Here is a 23,821-nt window from a genome sequence, read left to right as displayed (position 1 = left end):
AGCAGGAACCCTTGGAATGCCATAAATCTCTGAAGCACAACCTCACCCACGCCTCCCACTCCAAGCTCTGGCCAGGCAGGAAGGGCAGAAGTGCTGGGTGTGAACCACTCCCCCTGAGAATTCTTCTGGACAACCCTTCGTGTTCCCACCTCAGCTCCTGCTGCTGGTGGGAAATGCCCTGGGCACGAAGGGTGGGAGATGTGCCCACACCGTGGATCGAGGCTTTGGGAACCTCAGGTGTCTGGAGATGCTCCACAACCCTCAGGGACTGGAACAGGCACCTCCTGGAGGGGCTTCACCCCATCCCAAGGTTTAGATGATCCCCCCAAGCTGATTGTGACCTGTGCTCTGCCTCAGGGACAGGAGGTGACAGCCTGGCCTTTGTACACCCCATGATTATTGCAGGCTTGCTTGAAGAAAACCATAAAAAAAATAAATCCTTTATTCAGTAAAAAACTGAGTCCAGAATCTTGTGAGTCTTGATAAGGAAACTACAATTTAATCACTTTAGATTGTTGCTGTGGGTGTTTGGTTAAGCAGATTTCAGACTCATAATAATTCGCTCGTGGGGAAGTTTGAAAGGACATTCCTGGAGCTGAGCAGTCCAAGAGCTTGGGAAGGGAAAGGGCTTCGTGTACCCAGAGCAGATTTTAGAGAAGAAAGCAATGAAATGAGAGATTATGAAGAAATTTTAAGCCAATAGAGAATTGTAGTAAACTGTGAAATTTTGAATGGGACAAACTCTTCATTCAGGTTCAATAAACCAGGCTCAATAAAGCAGACTCAGTAATTATCCAGGAAATCTCTGGTTGATTCAAGTGCTTTTTGGGAAATCCTGCAGGGCTTGAGCTCCAAAAGCAGCTTGGATGCAGCTCCAGAGGGGCAGGACTGGATCGTTCCAGGGAAGGAGAGCTGAGCAATGGTCTCAATGCCTGAACACCTTGTTCCAGCTGGAGAAAACTGGGGAATTGGGGTGAAGAGAGGCAGCCTCAGCCTCATCCCAAACACTGAACTTCTCCAGGAATGTGGAGGCAGGGCAGGAGCAGCACAACTGGAAATGCTGGACAAACTCTGCTGGTTCCCATCATGGATTCTCTGCATCCAGAAATGTGGAAGAGAACAGGGAATTTGGCTTTAATAGCAAAGCAAACAACTCCTAGAAAACCTTGAAACCACTCCTAGAAAAGCTGTCACCCACTGCCACGGGTGTTCAGGCACTGCTGTGACAAGAGGGGACTGAAAGCTGGAGCTTTGATGTTGAACTTAGATGCAAAGAAAAAAGAGGGAATTCTGAACCAGGGTTTCAGGCCAAGCTGTCATTTGACATCAACAGTGACAAGGAAAATTCCAAGTTAAATCTTAAATATACAGAGTTGGCAATTCCAGGGCTCCAATTTAAATCATTAATTAATTCTGTCATTTGTGTGGAGCCTTTTGGAACATAAGCTGTAAATGTCAGGCACAGGACACAGCTGAGTTCCACGGATCTGAGCTTTGCCTGAAGCAGTGTCACCTGCACCGTTCTGAGGGTCAGGATGAGGCCACCTCAGCAGAGCTGAAAACTCTTGGAAGAAAAGCCAGGAAGCAGGTGGGAATTCCTCATGGACAAAGGCTTTTCCCTGGGGGTTGGAGGTGTTTCACAAACGGGAGGGAATCTCTGGGTGACCCATCACAAGTTTTATTTCGGGCAGCAGTCTCAGGTACAGACTCAGGACATGGCCCAAGCTCACACCTCCACGAGCAGCCCGAGGTCTCTTTGTTACAGAACATTTTTAAAGTTTTTCAGCCAATAGCACATTGCTAAAGCTTACAGGTAATTGTTCTATCCAGTCACTAGAAACACACACACACCTTCTCCAAACAATGCTTGTTTGCTTTCTCTTCACAATATGCAATACTCTGTTATTGAGCTTAACACTTTTACTCTCTTGGTAAGTATATTTTTCTGCTGTCTTAAGGTCTGTCTTGGCCAAGCCTGAAAACTCAACTCTTGTTTCATGTCCTTGCATATTGTGTTATTTTATCTTCTTTACTTTCAGGCCTTGCACTTACAGCTAGCTCTAAGTTCTCTGCTTTTTCTTTTCTGAGCCCTATTTTCACACCTTCTGAAAGTCTTCCTGCCTTTACTGTTTCCCACACCTGAGGAATTCCCAGGAGATGCCTGCCCTGCTCCTGTAGCCCTGCAGGAGCTGAATTCTCTCAGGTGAGAGTCGCTCCCAGCCCAGAGCACTGGGAATGAGGAGTAATTTCCATGCTCCAGAGCTGTGCCTGCTGCTGGAATAAAAACTGATGGAATAAAAGCTGCTGGAATCAAAGCACAGTGATAAATCAGAGTTTACTCCCCTGGCTCCAGCAGCTCCCTGGATTTGCACTCAGGTGTTGCAGGGAGAAACTGCTCCAAGTTCAAACCAGGATCAGGGGATAAGAGCAGACAGCAAAATGTGTTTAAATGTCTGTGACACCCTGGCTGCTTCCCCTGCCTGTTTATTTTGCCTGTATGAATTCATTACACTGAAATTAAACCTCTTTTCTAAATTATTAATAATCCTAAATGTTTGTGGAAATACAGGACAAATCAACCTGACAAACACTGTGATGTAGATGAAAGACAAGATAATGGGAATCTTTCCATATTTGCATATGGAAAATGAGGAATTTGGAGTTAATGAGATTTATCCTTCTTTCTGGCCATTTTTGTGAAGGTTTTTTTTTTTTTAATCTATTAAACTCCAGATTTCCACATAAAACAACACAAAATACTACAAGAAGAGACATTAGAGTCAATCTATTCTTCATGCTAGGCACAAAATCAATCGCATTTATTGTTCAGAAAAATTAAAAACCTTTCTACATTTTATTAAAGTGCACATTTCAGCCGTGGTGAGAGATAAATAATTGATACATCCCAAATACATCACCTCCAAAATACTTATTGGAAAAAAATCACTGCTTTATTACCCATTCCTTTCAATAGCTGTTGTGATGTTTACAACTTTAATGGTGCTTTTTTTTTTTAAAACAAGAAATCAGAGTGGCAGCTGATTATTTCCTTGTGCTTAATATTATTTTATAACAACCCATCAAATCTGCTGTGGATAAACCCCATTGTCTGAGGGAAGCAGTCGTGCACTGCCAGGTAACAGCGATTTGGGTCTCTCAGCCTGAGAGCACTTGAGCAGCTCCTCCAGAAATGGGTTTGGGTTGTGCTGGGGAGGCTGAAATCCCACCTGGATCTGTCTGGAGAGAGGAGAATCCCGGGGGTTGGGGCCTTCAGCCCATCACCAGAACAGTGAGATGAACAAAAACCCTCCAACAAAACTTTCTGTGTCAGAGAATTGAGGAGTTGTTTTATTCTGGCCAGGAGGAGAAACAGCAATCATTTCATCCACACCTTGCCCAGGTTGTGCAGAGAAAATCATTCCATCACACATGAATTTCACTCAATTTTTCACATATTTATTCAGTCAAAACCCGGAGAAATTCACTGCTTGGATGTTCCTTGGTCCCAAGTTACACAGTTCCTGGTATCTGGTTTCCTACTGATTATCAATCCCTTCCCCTCCAATGCTAATTAGCATTAATTAGGTTCTTATTGTCGTCTCTCTTCTCCCAGCCTAGGTGTCTCAGACCATGCCAGGGGTGATGTTTGGAGCTGATGTTTGTTTATGGTCATTATCTTTTGTGTATCTTTGGTGCTGTTCCCGTTCTGCTGAGATGTTCAGCTCATCAGGCCTCAAGTGATGGAACATTCCTTTGAAAAGAAACTTCAATTCCCTTCCCCCTGGGCAAAGGTGAACAAAACTAAAGTTACATAAAAAAATGTTAAACTTTGTGTCATTTCCAACAAGCCTAACCTTGATTTCCCTTTGTCTCTCTCCACTCCTTATCCTGGGGTGGGCAGGGCTGAGCTCGCCTGGAATCCGAGGATTTAACATCCATCCCTGACCATCTATCCCTGGCCCTGGAGTCTTTTCCACAGGCTCAGGGCTCCTTCCTGCACCTGCTGCCCTCGCTGCAGTTGTGTGGGGAGGCTGATGGGACAGAATAAAGAGCATTTAGGGTTCCCAGCTCCTCTGAGCACACCCAGAGCACCACCCTGCACTATCCCACAGCCATTAATCCTCCAGTCCCTTGACTGGAGAGATCCTGACACCCCCAGGAACAGCACCTGGGGGATTTGGCCAGGTCATTCCTCTCTCTGAGGCCTTCCCAGCTGCCTGGGAATGCGATGATATTTCCTGGGTGAAGTCCTTCGTATCACCCTGCTGGGATCAAGTTTCTTTAAAGGGATGGGAAGGGATTCACAGTCCCTCAGTTCAGTGTTTGGAAATTTGCCATTGCTCTCCTGGTTAAGGATTTTTTGTTTGCTCAACTACTCATATTCAGGACCAATTTGTTCACAATTGCTTTTATGTGGGTGTTTTTTTTCCCCTCTGTTTAAATTTCCAACATTAAGAACATGTTTGAGAAAGAAAGCTGAAGTTATAATTTGCTCTGTCTCCAAAGGTTTAATACCCACAGATTTTCAGCTCCTGGATGTCCTTATTAAAGAGCTAAATCTTAGATCGTAAGACACTCTGGCATGTTTATAGTTCGCAACATCCAATTAATAAGTAATTAATAGTTCAGCAAAGTTTAGTGCATTGAAGTGGGGCTTGAGGAATGGGGAATAATTTCCTGCCATTGGGAAAGGCAGAAATACAATGAAAAACCCCGGAGTGTCAGGGTTGGACTTTTAAAAGGTACTGAGGACAGAGAGGTGGAGCTTTTCCTGTAATTCCATTTAAATGAGAGCAAGAAAAGCTCTGTAGGTGTGATAATGGAGGGGTAGAGATGAGATTAAGGGAGGCTCAGGCAGCATTTGGAATGAAACCTGTCCTTGGTGCTCCAGTGGCCCAGGAATTGCCAAAGGAGCAGTCCTGGCTGGGAGAAGAGGTCACAATTACAGTGGAGAGAAGCTGGGAGGATGAGCTCAGGAGAAGGGGATTCCAGAACCTCCATCCAGAATTTGGAATGACAGCAAGCCAAGCCACACCTGCAGAGAATCCACCCAGCAGATTTATCAGCTTTGGGGTGACTGCTGAGTAACAAGTGCAGCACCTCTATCTAAAACCCCCAAATGAGTGCCTGTGGCTTGCTACTGGGACCTGAGTGTTAAAAGCTCTACAGGAAAGGTTGAATGAAAAATATCAAAGCTAGTTCAGTGAAGGCAAATGGAATTACACAGATCAAAGGCTGCCACCGGTAAATTGGGCCAGAATAACCTGATGTGGTTCTGGGACAACAAAACTGCTTCTTCCATGGGTGAAAGAATTAAGGGATATTTCTGGGAGTAGCAGTGAAGTGTCTTCTGCAGCAGCAAGTGGGGCACAGCCATCTTTCCACAGAGTTTCCATTTCCTGTGCTCCTGGCTCCAGATAAAGGCAGATTCAGGCCCCAGCTGGAGCTTTGGGGATTAAACGCCTTCGGGCTCAGAGGAGTCCCCTTGGTTCAGTGCCTTCATTACAGCAGGAGCGGCTGCTTGGCACTCCCAGAAAAACAAACCAATAATTAAAGCAGGTCCTTCTATTTTCATAATTGCCTGATCCACAAAAGGCTCCTGAATTCCTAAATCCTTCCCAGCCGTCAGCATCTCCTCTGGGCTCTGCTGCGATCCTGAGCCCATTTGCCAAGAACACAGGGAAAAGAATATTATTTATTCTGGCCTGAGTCACTGATTTATTATTTGTGACCCTTTTTATCTGGCTGCTACAAAACCAGCTGCTGGACTCATCCAGCTCTCTGTTCCCTGGGGAACCAGGACACCTTGGATAACAATGCCAGGATGAGAGCAGCACACTGAGGCTCTGGTGCAGCATTTCTAGACTTATGGGATCCTCCTGCAGGGTCACATCAGTGAATTTGGATGTTCTCCACAGCCTGGGGCCCTGATTGCCTTAACCACCACATCTGGAGGTCTGTGGTCCTCCAAATCTGTCCCAGTCATCCTTCCCAGGGACAAGAGACATGGGTCAGAAACAGCAGCCACGGCTTCCTGCTCTGGGGCCTGGGAGAGCTCCTCTCTGGTGTCCTCAGGGCTCAGAACTGGGCCAGCCCTGGTTAAAACTTCTTCTTTAATATCTCATCGCTTGGCAAATTCACGATGACACCGATCTGGGGAGTGTGGATTTGGATGACACCAATTTGGAGAGTGGGAAGGGTCTGCAGAGCGGTGTGGACAGGCCGGATTCATGGGCTGAGGACAGAGGGGTGAGGGTCAGCAAGGCCAAGTGACAGATCCTGCACTTGGGTCACAACACCCCATGGAAGGCTCCAGGCTGGAAGCTGGAAAAGCCCTGGGGGAGCCGGTGCCAGGGGCTGGACACGAGCCCAGGTGTGGCCAAGGGCAGCGGGGCTGTCCCAGCCCTGGGGGGCAGCAGGAGCAGGGCAGGGCCCGTCCCCTGTGCTGGCCCTGCTGGGGCACCTCCAGTGCTGGGGCAGCTCTGGGACCCTCCTGACAAGAGAGCCCTGGAGGGGCTGCAGCGTGTCCAGGGCAGGGAACGGAGCTGGGGAAGGGGCTGGAGCCCCAGGAGCGGCTGAGGGAGCTGGGAAAGGGGCTCAGCCTGGAGAAAAGGAGGCTCAGGGGGCCCTTCTGGCTCTGCACAACTCCCTGCCAGGAGGGGACAGCCGGGGAGGGTCGGGCTCTGCTCCCAGGGAACAGGGACAGGAGCAGAGGAGGCTCAGGTTGGATATTGGGATGAATTTCTTCATGGAAGCACTGAGGCCAATCCCGTGCTCAGGGCACAGGTATTCTATAACATGGATAATCTGCCTATGGATACAAGACCAGATATAAAGTGTTAAAAATTTAGCCAAACCAAAATATTTGCAGTGCCAAAATGAAATATTTAGGGGAGTTTTCTAAGCTGCTTTGTGAATCAACATAGGGTAAAATATCGTTTTGGGGTCCTGGAGTTTTCTGAGAGGTGGCAATTCCAGTTTGACAGCAGTAGAGTTTGTTTGCACTGTGTGTTCTGTGCCTCCACGTGGGGCTGATTTAAATCAGAGCTTTAGGGAGGAGACACCACAATTTCGCTTTAAAGACTCTCATTGATCCAGCACACCCAGTGAATTACTGCTGATAACACCCCTTATCTCTAATCATTCTCACCCCCCACCTCCATCCTGGATGAAAGGCAATCCATGTTCAGCCACACTGAGGTCTGTGTGTGTCCAAGGAAATGATTTTGCTAGGAAATAATATGATTCGGGAAAACAATTTCTGCTTCAAATGATTTTTGGGTATGCTTTTAACTTCAAAAAATGCCTTCTGGCTGAATCAGCATTGACAGTGCCATTAATCCTGATTATTGTTAGGTATCGAATGTTATTTGTAATGAACATTTTCATTGCCTTTGAAGCTGAGGTTTGCTCCTTCCCAGCCCCAAAATAGTCACAGGAGGGTTTAGAGTTCAGAGCAGTTCTCTGTCACATTATAGAGCTCCTGGATACCATTAACAAGTTATTTGATAATTACTTCCTAATACGTTTGAGGTCCTTTCTTACAATCATTCATTTCAAGTTCATAAAACTGTCATACAACCCGTGTGCTTTAATGTTTTTAAGTTCCACTTTCATGAATAAAACATATCCACATTTAAGAGTTCTCCAGGCTCTACTTTAAAACACTCAAAATTCAACAAGTTCATTAAAAGGAGGAGCTGGGCACCTGCTCAGCTCAAGGGAGTTTGCTGCTCCTCCTTCTCCTGGATCTTGTCTCGATGGTTTTGTGCATCCCATGTCCCAAATTCCTTGAGGAGGAAGCTCAAGGTGCTCTAAAACTCTAAATGATGCCAGACCAGGGCAGATCAGGGTAGGTGGTATCTGAACCAACGTCCCTGTTGAGATCCAAACCAAGGCTGCACAAACTCAGCACGAGTTTCCTGGGAATGGGGAACCAGAACTTCACCATCCACTGAAATATTTCTGTGAAATGTGCAATGAAGGCACCTCAGGGTTTGTGAGAGAGGTTTACCTTGGAGACAGGGTGTGCAAATGACAGGGTTATTTTGGCTGGGACATCCTTTCCAGAGCTCCTGCTTCCTGAGCCTCTTCTCTGTCTTGGGGGAGTTTATAAACCTGGGGCATAGAGGAACCTTGATCTGCCCCTGGACACGTGGGCACTGTCTCCAAGGTCTTTCCTGCTCTTCCCAGCAACCCAGAGGACGTCTGTGTTACACCATGGGAGGGAAGTGATCTGTTCTGTCATGGCAAGGAGGCTGTCAGGGCATTTCCCAAGGTTTGGAGACAGAGATTCCCAGCTGGCTGCAGCCCTCCTGTAGGATGGGCTCAGCCCATGCAGCAGTGCCTGGCTGCAGCCTCCTGGTGATTGTGTTTCTCCATTCCCCTCTCTCCATGGTCTGGGTCTCTGACCTCAGCATGGAACAGAAGCCATGGCCGGCTGGAAAGGCTTCACTAATCATTGCCATGCTCCATCTAAAATCCTGCTGGGATTGGCTGTAAAACCAGGGGAAACCCACAACAGATCCTGAGGTCTGCATCCTGTCTTCTCTGAGCTTTCCTGGGAAATTGAAGTCCCATTTATGTGCTTTATTCTCCTCTCCACATGGCCCAAGGACAAGGAACAGCCCAGGGTGTGCCTTGAGTGGGGATGGAGGAGGGAAAACAGGACACCAGGCATTGGGAGAGCACAAACCACATCAGACAAACCCATCTGTGCCTGGAAGTTGTGTTTGTCCACCCTGAGGGCTCCTCTGGATGGAGGCTACTGAGGTTTCCCTCGGCTCCCAGCTCCAGCAGCTCCCCGTGTTCAATGCATCCCACACTCTGTTTTATTACACTTCAAACCCACTTTGTTTGCAAAGTAGGAAAAGCTGTCAGAGGCCATTAATCCAAACAGAATTTAATCTCTCAAACAGCATTTACTCAGGCAGAGCTGCTAAATCTATATATTAAAAAACTGTTGACAATTAATTAAAATGCTTCGCTGCTGAAGTGGGAACAGGGCTGCTCTGCAGGGCACTGTCAGGTAGAGCAACAGCCTCTCCCTGGGACACACCTGGGCAGGATTAGAGGGAAAACAGCTGCTTCCCTGTAGGAATTTCTGTGCTGGCAGCTCTGCTGCAGCCTGACTGAAGGGACAGCCACAGGAACACAAACTGTGCATCAGGCAGATGGTGAAGAGCATCCCAAGCTTTTATATTGCAAAGTTGCAGCTCGGAAAAGCTGAAACAGGATCCCAGAAGCTCCTGAATGAGGCTTAGAGATACCACCCAGCTGGAGATGGCATGGTCCTAGTGCTGGATTTTAGGGCAAGGTTCTTCCCCCAGAGGTGCTGGCACTGCCCAGGCTCCCCAGGGAATGGGCACGGCCCCGAGGCTGCCAGAGCTCCAGGAGCGTTTGGACAGCGCTGCCAGGGATGCCCAGGGTGGGATGTTGGGGGGTCTGGGCAGGGCAGGGGTGGGACTGGGTGATCCTGTGGGTCCCTTCCAGCCCAGGATATTCCATAATTCTGGTGGATATTCCATGACAATTACCTGGAAGATGCATTTGGGGAAGTCACTGAGGAGTCACGGTCCATGGCACGTGCCAGACTGTGGCTGGGAGGACGTGAGGAAGAGGGAAGATGACCTTTCCAAGTGGCAAAAGAACATCTCCATGGCTGTTCAATTGTCAGGACAAGGATCAATTTTCCCCCATTGGCCTGAGGTGCATGACATTTCCTTTAAGTCCAGGTCAGAATTACTTTCCTTTGCTGTAAGACAGAAGCAGTTATGGAATGATTATTGCCCACACTGTGATGACAAAATGCTGCTGTCTAAAAGACCAAAGATCAGAAGATTACAAAGATCAGAAACCTCCAAAAATTGAGGCTGCAATGGCCAAAGCAATAAATGTGTCAGGAAAGGATAAGAGCAGGTGGAGAGGGCACAAAATCATGGAATTACAGAATATTTGGTTTGGAAGGAAGCTTTAAAGGCCATTTAATCCCAAGCCCTGCAATAAACAGGTACTTCAGGTTACCCAGAGCCCCATACAAAGTTTCTCCCTTTTCCTCTTGGGAACAGAAAGCAAAATCCTTCCATGGGCTCTGTGTTTTTGTGGTTGTCAGGGACCAGAGGGGCTGGGCTGGGTGACACAGTCGTGCCACTGTCACACACACCAAGTGGTGGCTGCCAAGCCCCAGCAGCCCTGTCCTGCCTGGTGGCATGGCTGGGCACAGATTCCTGCCAGCACAAATCCTGCCCTTCCCTGGTGTCACCTCCTCCCCAAGGACACCGAAACCTCTGGGTCAGGCCCTGCTCCTTCCTCCTTGGTGACTCCTCACTGTGGTCCTGCTTTAGTCCCTGAGCAAGGAGGTGACTGCAGAGGGTGCCCCAGAACGGTTCATGCCCAGGTTCTCCCAGCTGGGTGCTTTTCCAAGCTGGTACCAGCTGCATTCCCAGCACTGAACTCTGCCCTTTGGAGCCCCGGGGATGGTCACTGGGGAGGATCCCAGCTGGGCTCTGTGGGGAACAGATCACTGCTCCCCACAACAGGCTGCTCATTAGAACTCATCCAGGAGTCATTTCCCATTGGAAACTGCAGTAGGAAAGGATTTAAGTAAATCATAGAATCATGGAATATTCTGAACTGGAAGTTACCCACAGGATCATCCAGTCCCACCCCTGCCCTGCCCAGAGCCCCCAACATCCCACCCTGGGCACCCCTGGCAGCGCTGTCCAAACGCTCCTGGAGCTCTGGCAGCCTCGGGGCCGTGCCCATTCCCTGGGGAGCCTGGGCAGTGCCAGCACCTCTGGGGGAAGAACCTTGCCCTGCTCTGCAGCCTGAGCCTGCCCTGGCCCAGCTCCAGCCCTTCCCTGGCTGCTGGCCCTGTCCCAGAGCCGAGATCAGAGCTGCCCTTGGGAGGAGCTGCAGCCCCTGGTGAGGTCTGGGCTCAGCCTCCTCCAGCTGAACATTCCAAGTGCCCTCAGCTGCTCCTCCTATGGACCCTCCAGAGCCTTCTCCATCTTTGTACGGCAAATGTGAGACCATAAAATCCTTGTGTCTGAGCCCAACCTCTTGCAGAGCAACATCCTTTACATCTGTCATGGAAAACCATTCCAGAGCCTTCCCGACAGGCACCGTCTTAAGAAATCTGCAACAAGCACTGGGATTGCATTTCTTTCCTTCTCTGCTTTCCCAAAAAATTGGCAAGACCTGAAAACGAGCGCTTCTTTCTCTTTGGAAATTTGCCCTTCAGCTGGCAAACGGGGATTGATTTTGTTCCTGAGGCTCGTAGGAGGCTGAAATGAAAACAGCTAATTTTAATATTAGCACCAATTCCTGTTCATTACCACCTTTTCCTGCCCAAACATCTGCTGGGTCAGCACCGGGGTGTGGGAGAGCAGCTGGAGGAAACAGCATTTGGAGTTTTACTGCAGGGGGAATGAGGAGCTTTTTTGTTGGCTCTGTACAAAGACCAGCGGCACTGAATTTTGATTTTGAAAAGAGAATAATTGCTCCTAAAATTGATCTTTACAGGCTTCAATATTTCCCCCATCACATTATGCTTCTTCCAACTGTGTCTTTTACAGCCTAAGACAAATGACTTAAACATCAGGCTAATATAAAGCAGATTTTTCAGATTGGGAATGTGTTTTGTTTCCGTGCACACGGGGCCGTATCCAGCGTGTCAGGCAGGACGTTTTCATTTGGAGGGATTTGGTTTTAAGTGGGTGAGCACTGTGATTATTATCGAACAACCTGACACTCAGAGAATGTCTGCTCTGTCCTGCTGTCAGCCCAGCACGGGAGGGGAATCAGGGCGAACCGCAGAAGCTCATTAAAAAACCCAGATCAGGCTCTTGATGAGGTTGAGGAACTCTCAGAAGTGCTGAGTCCTCCCCTCCCTTATCTCGGAGTGGGATAATCACTCTGTGGGTGCAGGGAGACAATTAAGCTCATTAACATCGCCTTTCTTAAAAAGATGAAGTGCCAGCTGTGTGGATTCACAGCCAATTCCCCAAAGAGGGTTAATAACCCCAAAGTGTGCAGGTGGTGACAGTGACACTCACCTGGTCACCAGAAATAGTCACTGCTAAATAGTCCTGGACACCCCAATTTACCTTCATTAATTAATTTCTCTTTTAAACCACTTCTTACTGCACGATCAGCACAACCATTCCCAGGTAGGATTAATAGTTGTGATCATTCTCTCTCCTCACAGGGAGATTTGTGGCCTTTGGAGGATTTTATTTCTCAGCTTTCATCAATAACATCCGGGCTTGCTGGGACTTTTACTCTTCCAAAGCCTTGAAATGGAAACTCCCTAAATTCTCCTTCAAGCCAGAAGACCAAAAACACCAAAAAGGCTCCTTTTAATGCTGCTGTTGTTCAAACACAAACTGAGGTCACTTTGGAAATAGAGAACGCTCAGATCCACCGGGCAAGGCAGGATTTTAATCAAGGGGCTTGAACACAAATCACACTGAAAGCTTGGGAAATCAAATCCCACCCCTGGCTGGGAAGTAGAGACCTCATCCAGCTCCTGACTGACACATGTGACAGGGGAGAAGCTGCTCCAACTCTGGATGCTCCTCTGGGAACTGGAGCTCTCCAGCTTCTTTACAGATGCCAGGGAAGAAGGAGGGGAGATTCAGGGAGAAATAAATAAAAAGGAAACCATAAAGCTGAAGAGTTTCAAATCTGCTGGAGCAGTGGGACAGCACTTGGCAGGGAATTCCTGTGCTCAGGAGTGCCAGTGTCACTGCAGGGGTGTGGGGATACATTCCTGGGATCAGCTTTCCAAATAATATTAAATTCCTGGATGTATTTCCCCACAAGGGGTGGAACAGAGGCTCAGGAGCCATGGAGCTCTCCAAGGGGAATCCAGGGCTATCACAGCCTTGTGGGATCAGCTCTTGTGAAAATCAGGAAGAACCAGAAGCTGATTTAAAGAAAAACCATATTTAGGAAAAGCAGGAAGAACCAGGAGATGATTTAAGGCGAACCTCAGGGTCCAATGGTGGCTGACCACTGGATTTCTTTTTTTACTCTTTTTGGGCCTGACTGAAAGCAGGAGAGTGTCCTGTTCTTGCTGGGGAAGGGACAATCCCAGATTTAATTCCTTCTCCTTGGGACAAGAAGCCCAGCTGGGGGTCACAGCCAGCCCAGCGCAGATTGATTTGGGACCAAATGTCTCCTTGTCCTCCTTTCAGATGAGAACATTGAAGGTTTGGGGCGGTTCAGAAGTGCCCATCTCAAATTGCCCATTCCTGGGCTCCAGGGCACTCCCTGCCATGATCCCTGAGCAGGGTCAGCTCTGGTGGGAGATCCGAGGGCGTCGGTGCCAGTGCCAGCCGTGGAGCACAGCGTGTTCCTCAGGAAAAGGGAAGCACAGAAGGCCTTCCCATGCCACCTTGACATGAGTTTTCAGCCCTTTTACAATGGTTTAAAGCCCTTTTGTATGGATTTTAAGGGATTCAGGATTGGCTGCCTGGGTCCCACAGGGACCTGTGCCCCTGATTGATACTTTCAGTCAGAAAATTTGGGAAGAGTAAGAGGTACCCAGGACCAAATGATCACAATTCTTCCCATGAACTCCTTGGATACAAGGGAATATGGACACTAAGCCAAAGCAATTCCCTAAGAGCTCGGGCAAAACAGCTGCAAAATCCCACGGATTTTAAGGCAAAGAAAAATCAAAATGGGGTAAAACTAAAGAATTGTTCAAATTTCCCAGGAAAAACCAAGATCTCTGGGCAGGATTTGAACATGTCTTGGTTCTGCAAAATCAAATCTATTGGGAGGAATCTCCAGATTGGATTGTCCTGGACCACTCCTCCCATCACACACGGGGCCTGTCAGAGAGCAACAGCCCACAAGATTTGGAACAATTTTATTATTTTCCAGTTCTTTGTGTGCTCAGAAATTTGGGAGGAAAGTTGTGCCTTGGAAGCTCCTGGAGCATTTCCTCTTACATTGTTTCCCAGGATGAGCCAGGTCACTCTGTCACACTGGGATGGAATAATTCCATTTTTATCTCTGGGACCTTGGTTTGGTTCATCTGCACATTTCAGGCTTGGCAGGGATATTTTTTCCCCTCTTTCTTTCCCAGGATACACAATCAAATCTTCCAGAATCAGTATATCAAAAAGATGATGATGCATAAACCAGCAGCCCATTCCACAAACAATAAAAACAGGTAAAATTCAATATCAAGCACTAGCGAGTAATTCCAGCAGCAATTCCAAATTTATTGTCTTGTTTATTTATTCCATTGATGTCAATAAACATCACCGTCCTCTCGTGCTGACGAATTCATCTCTCAAACATTGTTTTGTTTCTCTTCACTGGAGACTTGTGGGGTCTCAGGAGCCTGGGAATGGCCTTGGCAGGACAGGAACCACCACACATTTACATCCTCAGCAGATCCAGGGATTTGCTGGAGCTGGATCCGTGTGCAAAGGAGAGCACAGTGTGAAGATTCCCAAGGTGATGCTTTGACAGATGTGCAGGGCATGTGCTAAAGGCTCTGGTGGGATCCAGTCCAAGCACCTGGAGTCATAAACTCCTCAATCCCTCCCTCCCAATGGGAAGAGGCTCCAGGGAAGGGGTGTTTTGGGAATTGCTCTCTCCTGAGGGTGAGTTGGTGGTGGCATGGCAGAGGATGGATTTGGGGAGGCTCTTGAGGTGTTGAGATATTGTGTGAACATCACCAGGAGGGAACAACCCCTGTGCTGGGGCACCTCCAGTGCTGGGGCAGCTCTGGGACCCTCCTGACAAGAGAGCCCTGGAGGGGCTGCAGCGTGTCCAGGGCAGGGAACGGAGCTGGGGAAGGGGCTGGAGCCCCAGGAGCGGCTGAGGGAGCTGGGAAAGGGGCTCAGCCTGGAGAAAAGGAGGCTCAGGGGGCCCTTCTGGCTCTGCACAACTCCCTGCCAGGAGGGGACAGCCGGGGAGGGTCGGGCTCTGCTCCCAGGGAACAGGGACAGGAGCAGAGGGAACGGCCTCAGGCTGGGCCAGGGGAGGCTCAGGCTGGATTTTGGGAGAATTTCTTCCTGGAAAGGGCAGTCAGACACTGGCACAGCTGCCCAGGGCAGGGTGGATCCCCATCCCTGGAAGTGTCCCTGAAAGCCGTGGATGTGGCACTTGGGGACAGGGGCCAATGGTGAATACTGGGACAGTTGGGCTCGGTCATCTTCAAGGTCTTTCTCCACCTCGCTGGTTCCAAGACTCCATGGTGAGCAGCTCCCTCAGATCCTTCAGGGTCTCCTGAGCATTTTTTGGAATTGCAGCAGATTTCAGTGAGCCAGCCAAAGACACTGAGGGGCACTGGGCAGCAGCAAAGTTTAAAAGCATTACATTTAAAAGCATTAAAATTTAAAGTTTAAAGAACAGCAGCAATTTCATCCAGTGAAGAGCCAGAATGAGCACAGTTCTTTGGAGACACATCCAAATATTCCCTGTGGCACATCTGGAAGAATTCCGAAAAATGTCTGCACCAGAACTCCGTGGCCTTAAACTGAAGGAGGGCAGATTTAAGTTTTAGGAAGAAATTCTTTGCTAGAAAGGTGATGGAGCAGAGGAATGTGGAGTCTCCATCCCTGGCAGTGTCCATGGCCAGGCTGGATGGGACTTGGAGCACGCTGGGATAGTGGAAGCTGTCCCTGTTCATGGCAGGGGGTGGGACTGGAGGAGTTTTAAGGTCCCTTCCCACTTTAACCATCCTGCAGTTTTCTGACTGATGCAAAGAATACTGGAAAAAGCTCAGCAGGATGTGGGAATGTCACTGGTAGGGACTGGTCCTGAAATGTGCCATAATTCTCTGTCCTTTGGTTTCTTGAAGGGCTTCTGGAAAATCTCAGGACCTCTTTGCTGCAAGACCTCACTTAATTAATGTCAGTCCAGAAAGAGCAAATTCACAGGAGAGATCAAAAATATGAAATATCCTCTTTTTTTTTTTTTTTTTTTTTTTTTGAGAGAAAGCAAGTGGAAAGGATAAATGTGGTGTATCCCAAAGAAGGCTGGGGTGCCAGGCAGGACTCCTGCATTCCCAGCAGGATGAATGCCATAAGTTGCCTATTTCCATCCCGAAATCCTGAGCCCTCAGGCAGTAATTGTGGGTACCCCAGAGCCTGAAAGTATCACAGTTATAACCCTGAATCCCTTAAATTTGCATCCTCCTGGAGAAAAACACAGCAGCTCAGCAGCTGATTCAGCTGGAAAGTCTCCCCCAATAAGTTATGAAAAGAGGACTGGGAACCTGCATTTTTCTCATTCCAACTCTTTCTGGGTTTTTTTTTTCTTTTTAATAAAACCCTGTTTATGATGGTGGATAAAACATTCCTGTCATCCTTAATAAAAGCCTTTACTAGCAATGCGAAAGGAGCGGTGAATGGATAAACTGTAAATCAAAGCACAGCTTGGAAACGGGGCAGTTTAGCAAAGCAGCATTTCTGGGAGCTGCTGATGGCAGGAGATTACATTTTATATCAGAACAGATTTAAATTTAGGGGGAATTAACCCTCCAGCTCCACTGCAAAAGCTTCCCAAGGCATCAAGGCTGTTTGAGCAAAGAAAGTTGTCGTCAGTGGAATGGGGGTGACAGGAAAAAATAACTGAAGGGGACAATTTCAACTGGATCTTTCTTACAGAAACAAGCTGTAAAAATTGTGACTGGATTTTAATTAGGAGGCAAATTTTTTCCTGTTCTTTCTTGGGTTTGGGAAGATGAAGTGACAGCATTTCAGGGATCCAAAAGCTGCTTCTTGCTGCAATGAGAACACTTCAATTTTTAAGTCTTTCTATAGATGTCAGGAGAAAAATCTTTCTGTTTCTTGACATTTGGACAGAGTCATGAGCTGGAAACAGTTTTGGTGCAAAAACAGTTGGGTTTTTTGGTGGAAAACAGTTGGTTCTGCAGTACCTAGCAAAGAGCTACAGGAGCTCTGCTGAGAAGGGACTGGGGGGGGGTTGAGCACAAAATATTCCTGCAAAGCCACGTAAAGTCTGAACTCCCAGAAAGAACTGGGGAATTTGTGCACCTTCAAGTCAAGGTGAAAGAGCTCAGTTGGGGCTGAAATTCATGACCAGCATATTGGGAAAAAATAAATAAATTGTTTCATCAAGAAATGATTCTTCAACCCTCCCTCCATCCCAGACCTGTGGGTTTGGAAAAGTAATTGCATCAATCGATGTATTCACCCCTCTCTCCTGGACTGTGTTCCAGTCCAGGTTTGCCCCTGGAAATCTCCAGGAACACGTTCAGAAGAGGAATTCTCCTCCCTCCGGGGTGTTGGAGCCAGCCCAGACTCATCTGCTGGCTCTGAAATCCTTTGTGGCTCATTGATTTCCCTGATCCCTCCAACTCACCCCTCCTTCCTCCACCTCAATAAGCCCTCCAAGCCCTCCTTGCCCTGTGGGGAAGTTCCTTTCCCACCACCAGCCCTGGTGATGGAAGTTTCACAGAAATTCCTGCTTTCACTGGAAAAACGCAGGGATTTTTGGTAGACCCTGAAAGGTCCAGCTCAGAGCACTTGGAAGGTTGAATTCATCCCCCTTGACTGACCCGGGGATTAATTACCCGCAGTAATTAATTCTCATTCTTGCCCCGCAGCTGTGTCACCACCAGTGGCACTGGGAGTGAGAGCAGCTCCTGCAGATCCCTTGGATGTGCTGGAGCTGTGGAATGTGGGAATGCTGGGGTGTGAGCCACAGAGATCTCCCCTCTCCCTCATCCAGCTGGAAATGATCCAGCTTTTAAAATCTTTAACTTTAGTCAGGGCTTTGTTCGCCTCTGCCCAGGGGGAAGGGAATTGAAGTTTTCTCTTTAAAAGATTTTCACCGGAGGTTGAGTTTTGCTGGGTGAGGCCTGATGGGCTTCAGTCAACAAAAGGAAAATTCCCAGAGCCAGAAGATGCAGAAGAGGAGATAAAAAAACCTCAACCTCAGCCCCGGGGCTGTGGGAGACCCCTGGGCTGGGGAAAGATCAATAAGAGACCCACAGAATGAGGACCAAATTAGCACTGAAGAAAGAGGGATCAATAACCAACAGAAGATTGAATATTAAAAATTGTGCCATTTAGGACCATGAATAAAAATTTATTTGGGTTTTGTCTGTATAAATCTGTGAAAAATTTAGTAAAATACCAGGTGTGACAGGATGATTTTCACTGCACAGCCCAGGCATGTGTGGATGGAATAATGTCTATTGCACATCCTGGCCAGAATAAAATAATGCCTGATTCTTTGAACACTTAAGGAGATTTTGTTGGAGAGTTTCTGTTTTTCCATCGTTTCAATGACAATGACACCACATTCCTCATCCATAATTCATTCCCAGCACAGACAAACATGTTTGTAACTCAATAGCTCCCTGTCAATGAGCCCCTGTGGTTTGTGTCATCCTCCTTTGGAGGGTTTACAAGCCTGGAATTGCACAAGGAAAACCTGGGAAGGAGGTAAAACACAGGATTGGCTGGGAAATCCCTCCCCACTGCAGCACAAGGTGAAAACTTCCCTGTTTGGACTTGGGAATGTCCAGTCCAGGACTGGTGGGACAGAAAGGATCCTCTCCCAGCACACCTGTATTCCCTTCCTGAGAAACCCAAAGCTTTTGGCAGCTGAATATTTTCCTCCTGGGATACTCCTCTGTGTATCCTCAGTGAAGAGCAGGGGGTGAAAAACCCCACAGCTCCCACTGCACCCGTGGGGAGCTGATTAAACACAGAGAAAGTGAAACCCACTGGCAGAAAAATTCCAGAGGTGCTGATTCCAGGGATGCAGCTTTCAACATCTCCTAAAAATCAGGGCTGGGTGCTCCAGCACCTGCTGCAGTTGAAGTTTTGCCTCTCCAAGAGGAGCTGTTTAAATAATGCTGAGAATAGTGGAGGAGTAGATAAAGATAATGAAGTGCTCCTGTTGGGATCCCTTTGACATGCAGAGAATAAGAATCCAGAGTTATTTTTTAATAAAAAGGGAACTCCTCCTGGATTTGATCTTGCTCCCTCCCAAACCTTAAGACAAATACTGTTGTCACTAAATTAAGCTGCAAAGTCTTTCATTGAGCACCACCCTTGGGAATTAAAGATGTTCTTGGAGAGCTGGAGGAAGGGACCGAGCTCCAAGAATGGAATAGGCACAGGAATGAAAATATGGAGAAATATGCTTGGATATTTAATCCATAAACCAACACAGACACTCCCAGCGGGTCAGAAAAGCAATCACAGCCTCCCAACACAACCCTGGAGTTACAACTAGGTGTAAAGACAGGGATTGTCTTCATTAAGTGAAATATTAATGAATGGAGGGAACAAAACATTGTAACACACAGAGCCATGGTGGCAGCAGCAGCAAAGAGGGACATTTTGGTTAAAAATCCAGGGATAACTCAGTGAAGTGTCCAGACAAGTGCTCAAAGCTTTGCTGCCAGGGTTCAGTGGCCACTGCGGCTTCTGCAGGGAATTTTCCCAGATATCTGAGGCATTTAAAAGGAAATTTCCTGCCACAAAACATCTGCAAAGTGGGGGAAGGGTATGGCCAGAGAATGTCTGTAGTAGCTGGTGTCCATCAGGGATTCTGGGACCCGTGCTGGAACAACATCCACGGGAATATTGCAGGAATATCCTGTGTCCCACTGGATGTCTCTTTAGAGCACATCCCAGTGGCTCAGGCATCCAGAGTTTCTTTGGGAAATGCTCCGGGCCAGGCAGAAAACAGGGAAGGTTTTCATTCTCCTGTCAGAGGGGGAGATGAAGAGTGGGGATTTTCCCATGTGCAGTTGGAACTTTGGGGAAGTTCCTGTTTGATGAGCCCCCAGAGGAGGAGGAGTGCTCCTGCCTCATCCAGAAAATCCAGTCGGGGTCTCCAGGTTTCCCCACTGCAAGACAATTCCCAAGCCATGGAAGCTCATTTTCCTCTTACAGATAACACTGCAATCCCTCATTTCAGCAGGATCCTGGGGAAGGCATTCCCGAATTGTTCTCCACAGCCATCAGCATCCCAGTGCAGCATTCCTGACAAACACGTTCTGGAGGAAACACTCAGCCAAAGCAGGCCTGAGGCTGACAGAGCAATGTTCCCTCTTTTTCTTGCAAAACTCCTTTCTAATGATAATCCCTGCTGGGTGTGGTTTATTTCTGGATACTCAGGATTGGGAGGAGCTCCAGGAGAGGAGTAGGGCCTTCCCTTTTTACTGGATGGAATATTTTGATTCTTAAATTAAAATCAGCCTGATAATCCCTGACCTGTGCAGAGCCAGGAATGCTTTATATCCTAAGGGTTTGCAAAGCTCTGTCTTAGGCCAGGTTTAAGTGAATGAAGACAGTTGTTCTACCTTAAACCTGGTTTAAGTAAATGAGGCACCATAACCAGACTGAGACCATCCCCAAGGATCCCCCCTGTTGCTTAAGAAGGGAAGTTAATAAACCCTTTAATTTTGATAGGGTTTGTTTGCAGGGGGTTTTAGTTTGGGTTGGGTTTTTCACATTAGGAGAGGGTTTTAAGCATTATTCAAGAGAACTGCTGGAGATTAGGCCAGAAATCTTCCCATTTAACACTAAAAATGTGTGATTTGGGTGTGACAAGATGCAGAGCTGGCCAAAGACACTGCTGCCCTGAGGACCTGCCTGGAACTGTCTCAGCAGGGCCTAGGACTGGTACCAGTTGTGGCTGTGGATTAAAAAGCTTTCCAATAATGCTCAGCCCCTTCCTCCTCCTCCTCTTCCTCCTCCTCCTCCCCTCCACTTTAAAAAGGCCACAAAAATGAAGGAAAAGTGGTTCCAAATAGCAAAATTGCACAAAAGACACATTTTGATGCCAAGGCTTTGTTATTTTCATCCTGAGCACTGAGGGGTCCTTGATCTCTCCCTCATTTCCCAGATATGAAGGAGACAGCAGCAATCCTGGAGCAGGCAGGAGCAGAGGGCTGCAAACCCCCAGTCCTGGCTGTGTGAAGGGTCCCAGGGAGCAGCAGGAGGGCATTCCCAGCTGCACATCCATGGGATGTGATCCCATCATCCCAAAGCACAACCAGAGCCAAGGGAGTGCCAATTCTGGGACAAATCCTCAGGGAAAACATGACAGAGCTCCTTCTACAGCCCCCACCCAGAGCAGGGCCAGGGAGGGGCAGGGGAGATGTTTCAGATGAGGAAACCCAGGAAAATCAGGAACCTCGAGGGGAGTGCAAAGGGATTATGAAGATTGTGGTCATTTTTGCATCCCAGTAACCACCTGGGACCATTGGTGTGGTGAAATGGTGCCAGCTCCTTCTGTAGCCTGCCCAGAGCCACTGCTGGAGCTCTGGATCAGGGAAGCACAGAGTCCTTAATGTTGGGAAATGCCTTTAAGATCATCCAGTCCAGCACTGCCAGGTCCACCACTAACCCAAGTCCCCAGGTGCCACACGGAGGGGCTGCAGCGTGTCCAGGGCAGGGAACGGAGCTGGGGAAGGGAAAATTTCTGCCTGGAGAGGGAACTGAGGCACTGGCACAGGGCAGGGGTGGAGTCCCCATCCCTGGATGTGTAAAAGTGACTGAGATGGGACTGGCAGCAGTCTGAGGGTCACTTGAAGCCATTTCATCAGACCCTCTGGAGTTTCAGGTGGCTTCCTGCAAGCATTTATTAAAAATTAACTGATTTTACTGGGATTGTTCCTATTGATACGTCCCAGCTACAGGTTCTGCCCTGGAGAAGCCCAAACTCCCCAGGGCTCGACTCTGAACCCACTCCAACACCCCCAGAAGCATCCATAGCTCATCATGGTGCACATCCCAAGGAGAGGAACCCCAAAATCAGCAGAATTATTCCATCCTCAGCATTCCATGGGATGCACAGGCTGCTGTGGATCCACCTGCTCTCACTTCCTGATAAATGCAACAAAACATTCCAGCCAAGGAATATGGAATGCTGACTCTGTCTCCATTCTGCAGTGCTCAAACCAGAGCTCATTGCTGTGCTCATCACATCTGCCACTGGAATTCTACATCAATCTCACCACGAGTTCTGCACAAAATGGGGGAAAATCCTCTTTTCTGCTTAAAATAAGGTGTGTGTACACAAAAATTGCAGTTTTGTTACGAGACAGTAAAGTGGGATAAAAAAACTTACTTAAAAAGTGCACAATTTGTAGTGTGTTTTCCCTCCAAAATATTTTTATTTTTTGGGTTTCTTTTTTAACAAAAAGCTTTATTTCATGCTTTAGTAGGCTCTGATAATAAAGAAAGGAAAATTTGTGTGTTGGCCCTGCAAACCTGGATTTGGACAGGATGCTCTAGCCTTGACTGAGTTCACCTGTTCTAAGGGAGAAAGGGATGTGATAATTCAGGTGGGAAAGGCTTTTGGAGGTGCTGGAGAAGTTCATATTTAAGCCTGACCCAGGATCAAACAACTGATTTGGCAACAGCCTCCAGTGCTTGGTGAGCAGGGAATGACATTTCTCCAGTGGGAACAGGCAGGGGATGAAGTTGGGATCTGTTGTTTGTCCAGCAGCTGCTGCTGGCACCAAGCAGGCTGCCTTTGGAACTTGTCTGTTCATCCTCTGCTGGAAGCAGCTGTCCCTGCAATTAGCAGGGATTGAAACAATTAGAAGGAAAATGAGGATGGAGGCAGCACTTCCAGCAGGGAGGTTCAGAGGGATGTGCAGGGTTAAGTACAGGGATGCTCCATCTGCCCCCTGGAGAAAGAGAGGGGCTGACTTTCTGAGCTGGCTGCTTTGATCAGCTCCTTTGTGCTCTGGCAGCACTTCTGTGCTGGCTGCTCCCTCTTCCTGGTGCTTTTGAGGGTCTTTATCCCCAGTTCCACACGAGCAGGTTGATACCAAATGAAAATTGCAGTGAGGTTTCTGCCTCTGCTGCTGGAGCAGGGCACCTGCCTGGATTCTGCTTAGCGCTTTCCATAAAAGAGAATAATTCCTTCCTGTGGGAAGGGACCTCTGGAGGTTTCCTGGTCTGACCCTCAGTCAGGGCAGGGTCATTTTGAAAGCCCCTTGGGGTTGCTCAGGGTCAGGCCCAGTCAATGTTGTCACATTCCAAGGATGGAGATTCCCAGAGCTCCTCTGTTTTATGGCGTTTAACCTCTCCATCCCCAATTTCCCTCCATTTTGCAGGAGATGCAGATTCCCTCATGGCACAGCCACGTCAGCAAGTCTGAGGACACGGGGCAGACTGAAGAGGGACAATCCATGGTGTTCCTGTGCTCAGCAGATTCCCTGCACTGGCCCAGCTCTAAACTGGGTGTGAGCTGCAGGAAAGCAGGGTTGGAATGTCCTGGGCAGAGCACAAAGCTGCAGCCCTCGACCTTGTAATGAAGGAATTATGGAATATCCTGGGCTGGAAGGGACCCACAGGGATCACCCAGTCCCACCCCTGCCCTGCCCAGAGCCCCCAACATCCCACCCTGGGCATCCCTGGCAGCGCTGTCCAAACGCTCCTGGAGCTCTGGCAGCCTCGGGGCCGTGCCCATTCCCTGGGGAGCCTGGGCAGTGCCAGCACCTCTGGGGGAAGAACCTTGCCCTGCTCTGCAGCCTGAGCCTGCCCTGGCCCAGCTCCAGCCCTTCCCTGGCTGCTGGCCCTGTCCCAGGGCTGAGATCGGAGCTGCCCCTGGGGAGGAGCTGCAGCCCCTGGTTAAGTTCTGCCTTCAGTGACCTCCAGCTGAACATTCCAAGTGGCCTCAGCTGCTCCTCCCATGGCTTCTCCAAACTCTTTCCCATCCCTATATCCCTCCTTTAAATGCTTTCCCACACCTTAAGATCTTCCTGATATTGGGGCACCCAAAACAACCCCCAGGACTGGAGGTGAGGCCGCCCCAGCCCAGAGCAGAGCAGGACAATCCCTGCCCTTGGCCA

The sequence above is a fragment of the Pseudopodoces humilis genome, chromosome 20 (assembly GCF_049639895.1).
Source record: "Pseudopodoces humilis isolate 2021_Gansu_Grassland_sample_001 chromosome 20, ASM4963989v1, whole genome shotgun sequence".
NCBI lineage: Eukaryota > Metazoa > Chordata > Aves > Passeriformes > Paridae > Pseudopodoces > Pseudopodoces humilis.
The sequence above is the reverse complement of the archived record's forward strand: the minus strand, read 5'-3'. Positions refer to the sequence as shown.